The sequence below is a fragment of the Carlito syrichta genome, unplaced genomic scaffold, assembly GCF_000164805.1.
Source record: "Carlito syrichta isolate Samal-C Ts95f unplaced genomic scaffold, Tarsius_syrichta-2.0.1 Scaffold309115, whole genome shotgun sequence".
NCBI lineage: Eukaryota > Metazoa > Chordata > Mammalia > Primates > Tarsiidae > Carlito > Carlito syrichta.
Window position 1 is genome coordinate 47,979 of NW_007253211.1, and position 8,399 is coordinate 56,377.

The following is an 8,399-nucleotide window of genomic DNA, read 5'->3' on the forward strand; positions in this document are numbered from 1 at the left end:
ATCCCCACCTGTTCCTCCTTTATAGTGCAACTTAGACATCATTTCCTCTTATTTTGTTTTTGAGTTGGAGTCTCACTCCGTCACCCAGACTGGCGTGCAGTGGCCGCTCCCAGTCGCCGCAGCCTCGACCTGCTGGGCTCTGGCGATCCTTCCGCTCAGCCTTCCAAGTAGCTGGAACGCGCTACCACACCCAGGTAATTTTTAAAAATTTATTGTAGAGATGAGGTCTCACCAAGTTGCCCAAGCAGGTCTCGAACCCGTGGGCTCAGGCAACCTACTCACCTCAGCCTCCCAAAGCGCGGGATTACAGGCTGAGCCACCGAGCCCAACTGCCTCAGCTTTCCAAATAGCTGGAACCACAGGCATGTGCCACCATCCTCAACTAATTTTTTTGATTTATTGTAGAGACAAGGTCTCGCCATGTTGTTCAGGCTGGTCTCGAGCCCCTGAGCTCAGGCAATCCTCTCGCCTCCACCTCCCAAACTGTTGGGATTACAGACTTGAGCCACCGAGCCAGGCACCACAAATGTATTTTCCTTTTTTTTTTTTGAGTTGGAGTCTCATTCTGTCACCCAGACTGGTGTGCAGTGGCCGCTCCCAGCCACCACAGCCTCGACCTGCTGGGCTCCGGCGATTCTTCTGCCTCAACCTTCCAAGTAGCTGGAACTACAGGCGCGTGCTACCACACCCGGCTCATTTTTTTTTTGATTTATTGTAGAGATGAGGTCTCACCAAGTTGCCCAGGCGGGTCTCGAACCTGCGGGCTCAGGCAATCCACTCACCTCAGCCTCCCAAAGTACTGGGATTATAGGATGAGCCACCAAGCCTGGCTACACAAATGTATTTTCTTACAGTACTAGAGGCCCAGAAATCTGAAAGCAGTTTCACTGGACTACAATCAAGGTGGTTACAGGATTGAACTCTTTCTGGACTGGTAAAGCACACAATGTCTCCCACTTATTCTTGAATAAATCAGAAATATATATATAGATAGATATATATATAATGGAGCAAAATATAAGCAATTAGGAAATCTGGATATGGAGGGTTGTATCATTTTTGCAACTCATACCAAAATTTGAAATTATGTTAAAATTTATTTATATATTTATTTTTTGAGTAGGAGTCTCACTCTGTCGCCCAGGCTGGAGTGCAGCAGCATGCTCACGGCCACTATAGCCTCCGTCTGCTGGACTCAGGCAATCCTTCTACTTCAGCATTCCAAGTAGCTGGATACAGGCACACGCCACCACGCCCAGCTAATTTTTTGATTTATTGTAAAGAGCCACCTTGCCTGGCTCCTATATGTTAAAATTTAAAGATACTGAAAGAATTAGTATTAAGGGTAATAGGGGAAAGGATATAAGAATAAATTTTCATGCCAAGTCTAAAGTCAGTGGAATGTATTACTAACAAGAGCCAGGAAAATATGTTAGATGGTAAACATTTCTTTGCATTTGGACAATGCTTCTTTTCCAAATCATTTCACAGCTATTGCCTTGTTTGATTTTTTGCAATAACCACGTGAGGTTAGAGGAGCAGTTATTTTTACTCCCAGTGGACAAATGAAAAAGCTGAAGAATGGAAGAGTTCACTGACTCAGTCAAGATACCATAAAAGGTTAGTGGCAGAGTTAGAGGTTAGAAAGTCTTCTGATTCTCCTATGCTAGATATAAGGAAGTGGTTAAAACTGACTGGAGTTAGACAGACCTGCACTCAAACCTTCTTGAATCCTGACTACAACTCATCTAGCTATATTACTTAGGGTAGGCAAGCTTATGCAGTAGTGACAAATAAACCCTGGAATGCCAGCAGCTTAACAGAACAAAGGTTTATTTGTTGTTCCCTTAACAGTGTAATATAGGCCAGCTAGTTCTCTTGAGTGGCTCTCCTCCAAGCAGTTACTCAGGGATCTAGGTTTTGTCCTTGGGAGTGTAGCCACATCAGACCAATTTGGTTCAACTTTTTTTTAGTTTTTATTTTTTGTGTTGGAGTCTCACTCTGTAGCCCAGACTTGAGTGCAGTGGCCGCTCCTGGTCACTGCAGCCTCGGCCCACTGGGCTCCAGCAATCCTTCCCCATCAGCCTTCCAAGTAGCTGGAACTACAGGTGCGTGCTACCACGCCCGGCTAGTTTTTGATTTATTGTAGAGATGAGGTCTTGCCCTCGACCTGCTGGGCTCCGGCGATCCTTCCGCCTCAGCCTTCCAAGTAGCTGGAACTACAAGCACGTGCTACCACGCCCAGCTGATTTTTGATTTATTGTAGAGATGAGGTTTCGCCAAGTTGCCCAGGTGGGTCTCGAACCCGCGGGCTCAGGCAATCCACTCACCTCAGCCTCCCAAAGGCGCGGGATTACAGGCTGAGCCACCGAGCCCGGTTGGGTGAAATGTTTTATGCCTGGAAATGGAGTATGGACCAATCTTCAATGACATGAGTCCCTGTATGCTTAGAGGGAAAATAAAACAGTTCATGAATCCCTAAATTTGATGCCTGAATTTGATCCTAAATTTTGAATACCAGCTATGTAAACATGAGTAATTTACTTAAACTCCTCAATTTTCTCATTTATCAAATAGGGACAATAATTCCACAGAGTTGTTATAGTAAATGAAGCGCAAAATGTACATCCCTTGTGTAGCATGTTGGCTGGCACTGTCGATCATAAATGATAGGTATTACTATCACATAATTTCTTGTGTCTCTTCCATTCCTAGTTATATCAATTCCCTGGCTAGCGGTGGACATTACTCATGCCAGACCTTTCCACATAGTATCCATTTGCTCCTTGCTGTCTGCCCACAAGGTAATGTAGATTTGTTTCATCAAAAGAAAAGATCAAGGCCTTGGAGCAGGGCCCATATAACAGGATGTAATGTGAAGAGCCGTGGATTACAGCGTGTCATTTTGCAAGCTATGCCTTAGTGCAGAGGCTGGGGAGCAGCAGAAGCATTCCTAGGCTCCCTGGGGTTGCTGAGATGGCCCCTCTTGCTCTTAACAGGTGTTGGCAAACTGCCAACAAAGCTGCCAAGGAGCCTATTCTCTACTCTGGCATTTAGAGAGAGAGGACAGTGTGGTACTCAGGGGAGGTGAGGCACAGCAGCTGTCCTGCACTTACAACTTTCTCTGTACTTAATGCCACAGTAATTTTTTTTTTTTTTTTTGAGTTGGATTCTCACTCTGTCGCCCAGACTGGAGTGCAGTGGCCACTCCCGGCCACCACAGCCTCGACCTGCTGGGCTCCGGTGATCCTTCCGCCTCAGCCTTCCGAGTAGCCGGAATTACAGGCATGTGCTACCACGCCCGGCTGATTTTTTGATTTATTGTAGAGATGAGGTCTTGCTGCCCAGGCAGGTCTCGAACCCACGGGCTCAGGCAATTCGCTCACCTCAGCCCCCCAAAGGTGCGGGATTACAGGCTGAGCCACCGAGCCCGGCTTGCCACAGTAATTTAAGGTGGCCCACTTAAGACTTGTCAAAAAAGACCCAACAGGGATACCCTGGGCTTCCTGCTGACCTGAAAAACAGAGCATTGAGATTCATGAGCAGAGTGCAGGGTGGACTGGTGATGTTAATGCTGATTGCTTGAGGTGGTGTTTGGTTTCTCCACTGTAAAGTTACTGTTTTTCCCTTTGTTATAAACAATTTATTATTATTATTATTGTTATTATTACTTTAATTGGAATCTCACTCTTGTCACCTAGGCTGTAGTGCAGTGACACGCTCAGGGCCACTGCAGCCTCGAACTGCTGGGCTTAGGTGATCCTTCTGCCTCAGCCTTCCAAGTAGCTGGAACTACAGACACACACCACCACACCTGGCTGGTTTTTGTGACTTATTGTAGAGACACAAGTTGCCCAGGCTGGTCTCAAACCCCCAGGCTCACGCAATCCTCTTGCCTCGGCCTCCCAAAGTGCTGAGATTACAGACTGAGCCACCGTGCCCAGCCGACCATTTATTTTCTGCAGTATAGAAATGTTTCTTTCAGTCTGGAAATGAGGACGGAGAGCCAGAATGTCAGACTTGCAGGCTGCATAGACCTTACTTCATTTTCTACACACAACCAAGCCATGATTTGGCCCACAAACACTGAGGGTTGTTTAATGTTCTAGATTGTAACCAGAGTAGAAAAGTTCAGCAAATTTGGCAAACAATGTAATTCATGATGGTATAGCCAAATTAATCATCTTTTAGATTAGTAGAAGTTCTCTTGGTTTTACAAACCAGCAGATTTGGACCACAGTAAAGTAAAAATTTAAGACCTGAATCAAATTTTGAATTCATTTGAAACAAATAGCCACTTTTACTGAAGTCTTAAGCAAGTGAGACAAGCAACTTTTGGTCATTCTCAAAAGAAATTAACCCAGATTCTCTCATAGTTATTTGCAAGCCTATGACTTCTTTGTGGCTCAAATCAACATAAATAGGTTCAGAGCTCCTTTCTCCTCCATGCAAGACCAGTCTGGACAGCCTCTGTCAAGATCAATGTTAGAGCCTGCTTAATTGTGCTGTGTTTGCTGACTGACTCTCTGACCTCTTGGACTCTGGATCTTACTTGTCTCAACCTATGGTCTTATCCCATTTCCCCCTTACTTAGTGATCTCTGTTGACTTGAATCTTTTCTGCTGATTTCTGCCATATCCTTGGTAGTCCCATCTTCTTACCACTTATCAAAGACAGCTCCAGAAATTTCTGTAATTGTAGTTCTTAGGATACTCAATCTCTTTGGAAAGTGTTTAAGCAGGTGTTCCCAGAGGACATGAATGAAACCCCTTGGAATTGTGAGTCCTGAGGATTCTGAAATCCAGGAAATTTTTATGAAGCTACATATGCCCAGCGCTGTTTTTATGTAAATTGTGTGCTTAATTGGAATGGTTTGCTGGGTAGGAGAGCTAAAACTGCCTCCAGGTCACCCCTTGGTGACATGACTACCACTCATGGCCAGGCATAAAAATAAATGTGTGGAGAGAATTTGAAACTAAAGGTTGTGGCAGTTTGCAGTTACCACCAACATCTTCTGAAGAGGCAGGAAGAGATCCAGCAGAAATTGAGACTACAAGGAAAGCTGAAAGAAAGAAAAAAAGAGGAAGAACTTGCCAGAAGCCAATCTACACATAAGGGCAGACACCTAATCTCTCTCTCCTGGGTCTGGAGAGGATGGTTCAGGAAACCCTATTGTTAAAAAGGGCTCGGTAAACCGGGCTCGGTAAACCGGGCTCAGTGGCTCAGCCTGTAATCCCGCGCCTTTAGGAGGCTGAGGTGAGTGGATTGCCTGAGCCCGCGGGTTCGAGACCCGCCTGGGCAGCGAGACCTCATCCCTACAATAAATCAAAAAATCAGCCGGGCGTGGTAGCGCCTGCCTGTAATTCCGGCTACTCGGAAGGCTGAAGTGGAAGGATCGCCAGAGCCCAGCAGGTCGAGGCTGCCACCGCACTCCAGTATGGGCGACAGAGTGAGACTCCAACTCAAAAAAAAAAAAAACAACAACAAAAAAAAAAAACGGGCTCGGTGGCTCAGCCTGTAATCCCGCGCCTTTGGGAGGCTGAGGTGAGCGGATTGCCTGAGCCTGTGAGTTTGAGACTCGCCTGGGCAACTTGGTGACACCTCATCTCTACAATAAATCAAAAATTAGCTGGGCGTGGTAGCGTGTGCCTGTAATAACTTGGAAGGCTGAGGGGGAAGGATCGCAGGAGCCCAGCAGATCAAGGCTGCGGTGGCCGGGAGCGGCCACTGCACTCCAGTCTGGGAGACACAGTGAGACTCCAAATAAAAAAAATAAATAAATAAAAATAAAGGCTTTTCTGGAAGAGGAATGCAGCATGGGGCTGTGAATCAGGTGACCCAGCTTCACATTCTAAGACTCCAAGTTCCACTTATGTAACCCTGTGAAAATCCCTTAACAGTGAGTCTCCTGGTCTATAAATTAGGGCCATTGCCCCAGACCACCTCATAGGGTTGTTGTGAAGTCCAAATGAGACAGCAATGTGAGAGTGTAGTAAGTAGTTTGATTTGCTTTGGCATTTTAAGTTTCAGTTTACCTAAAAACGCCTAGGCTTCTTGGAATTTCCTCTGAAAGTTTTAGGGAACCTGACAATCATTTTGACTGCAATTTATTTTTTTCTAACCTCCCCTTGAGTTCAGAAAGTCCCCTTTTATGACACAAATGCCCCTGGGGGAAAAAACAACTGACTTGTTTACAGATAACACCTTAAGGGTCCATAAATGCTTCAGTTCTGAGCAGGAAGAGGGTATGGGTTGGACCTTTGGGCAGAAAGGGAGGAACCCATGGGGGCTCAAGTTCTGTAAAGAGACACAGAGAACTGATAGCAGACAAGGTAGAAAGCAAATTTAGTCTGCATCCCAATTTTGATGAAGAAAAAACCTGGCAGAGCAGGACTATATTTCACCAATTTTGTTTTTTTTGGGGTTTTTTTGGTTTTTTTTTTTTTGAGTTGAAGTCTCACTCTGTCGCCCAGACTGGAGTGCAGTGGCCGTTCCCGGCGGCCTCGACCTGCTGGGCTCCGGCGATCCTTCCACCTCAGCCTTCCGAGTAGCCGGAATTACAGGCATGCGCTACCACGCCCGGCTGATTTTTTGATTTATTGTAGAGATGAGGTCTCGCTGCCCATGCGGGTCTCGAACCCTCAGGCTCAGGCAATCCACTCACCTCAGCCTCCCAAAGGCGCGGGGTTACAGGCTAAGCCACCGAGCCCGGCTACCAATTTTGTTTGATGTGCCAATTTCTTTCTTTTCTTTTTCTTTCTTTTTTTTTTTTTTTTTTTTGAGTCTGACTCTCACTCTGTCACCCAGGCTGGAGTGCATTGGCACGCTCCCGGCCACTGTAGCCTGGATCTGCTGGGCTCTGGCGATCCTTCTGCCTCAGCCTTCCAAGTAGCTGGAACTACAGGCGTGCGCTACCACGCCTGGCTAATTTTTTGATTTATTGTAGAGATGAGGTCTCGCCGAGTTGCCCAGGCGGGTCTCGAACCTTCAGTGTCAGGCAATCCACTCACCTCAGCCTCCTAAAGCGCAGGATTACAGGCTGAGCCACCGAACCTGGTTTAACTTTTTTTTTAAGAGATGAGGTCTCATTTTATTGCCTGGGCTGGTCTTGAACTTGTGAGCTCAAGCAATCCTCCCACTTTAGTCTCCCAAATTGCTGGGATTTCAGGTGTGAGCCACCGTGCCAGCCTTCGATCTCTTAATGGTGTGTTTTGATGAATTACATTTCTTATTTTAATATAGTCCAATGTATCAATTATTTTATTTATTTATCTGTTGGTTGGTTTGAGTTGGGTCTCACTCTGTCACCCAGGCTGGAGTGCAATGACATAAACATGACAATCACGGCTCATGGGAGCCTTGGTTTACCTCAATGATCATAGCTCATGTCAGTGTTTTTCTTGTTCTGTTTAAGAAATCATTTGCCTATTCTCACTTTTTAAATAGCAGAACAGTAGCTGGGTGCGGTGACTCACACCTGTAATCTCAGAGCTTTGGGAGGTCAAAGCAGGAGGATTGCCTGAGCAGAGGAGTTTGAGACCAGCCTTGGCAACATAGTGAGACCTCATCTCTACAAAAAATTAAAATATTAGTCGGGCTTGGTGGCACTTACTTGTAGTCCTAGCTAATCAGGAGGCTGAGGTGGAATTGTGATTCCACCTCAGTGATTGTGCCACTGCACTCAAGCCTGGACAACAGAGTAAGACTCTGACTCAAAAATAAATGATTAAATAATAAAAATAGAAAATTATATTCTTTTCAAAATACATTGTAATAAAATGTGAACACATAGATTATCAAAAAGAAGAAAAATAAGTACTGATAATGCAACCATCCAGAGATATAATTTATTAACATTTTGGTATATATTCTAGTATTTATAAATGTTTACACATACTTTTGTTTTCAAAAAAGTGGGATGATACTGTACTTTTTAGTTAATACATACTCATCCTCATAACTTTTTTTTTTTTTTTGAGTTGGAGTCTCACTCTGTTGCCCAGACTGGAGTGCAGTGGCCGCTCCCGACCACCGCAGCCTCAACCTGCTGGGCTCCGGCGATCCTTCTGCCTCAGCCTTCCAAGTAGCTGGAACTACAGGAGTGCGCTACCACGCCCGGCTAATTTTTGATTTATTGTAGAGATGACGTCTCGCCAAGTTGCCCAGGCGGGTCTCGAACCCCGGGCTCAGGCAATCCACTCACCTCAGGCTCCCAAAGGCACGGGATGACAAGCTGAGCCACCGAGCCCGGCCCTTATAACTTTTCATGTTTGGTCATATTCTATCATATGGATATGCCAGAAGCATAACTTTTAACTAGTAGATTTTACATAGTAAAATATAAATAAGCAATATCAATAACATTGACTGGAACTCCTTACGTTTATTTTGATTGAGAC

The 8,399-nt window shown here is 45.4% G+C and overlaps 1 protein-coding gene across 1 annotated transcript in view; it reads right to left on the reverse strand.

Annotated features, from left to right (window-relative positions):
- SNRPC (small nuclear ribonucleoprotein polypeptide C) overlaps nucleotides 1-2,050 on the reverse strand; it is a 35,668-nt gene extending 33,618 nt beyond the window's left edge. Inside the window, exon 1 of the mRNA XM_021716981.1 lies at nucleotides 2,042-2,050. The gene's annotated coding sequence lies outside the window, so the exon portion shown is untranslated. The remainder of the gene's footprint in view (nucleotides 1-2,041) is intronic.
- Between the last annotated feature and the right edge of the window lie 6,349 nt (nucleotides 2,051-8,399).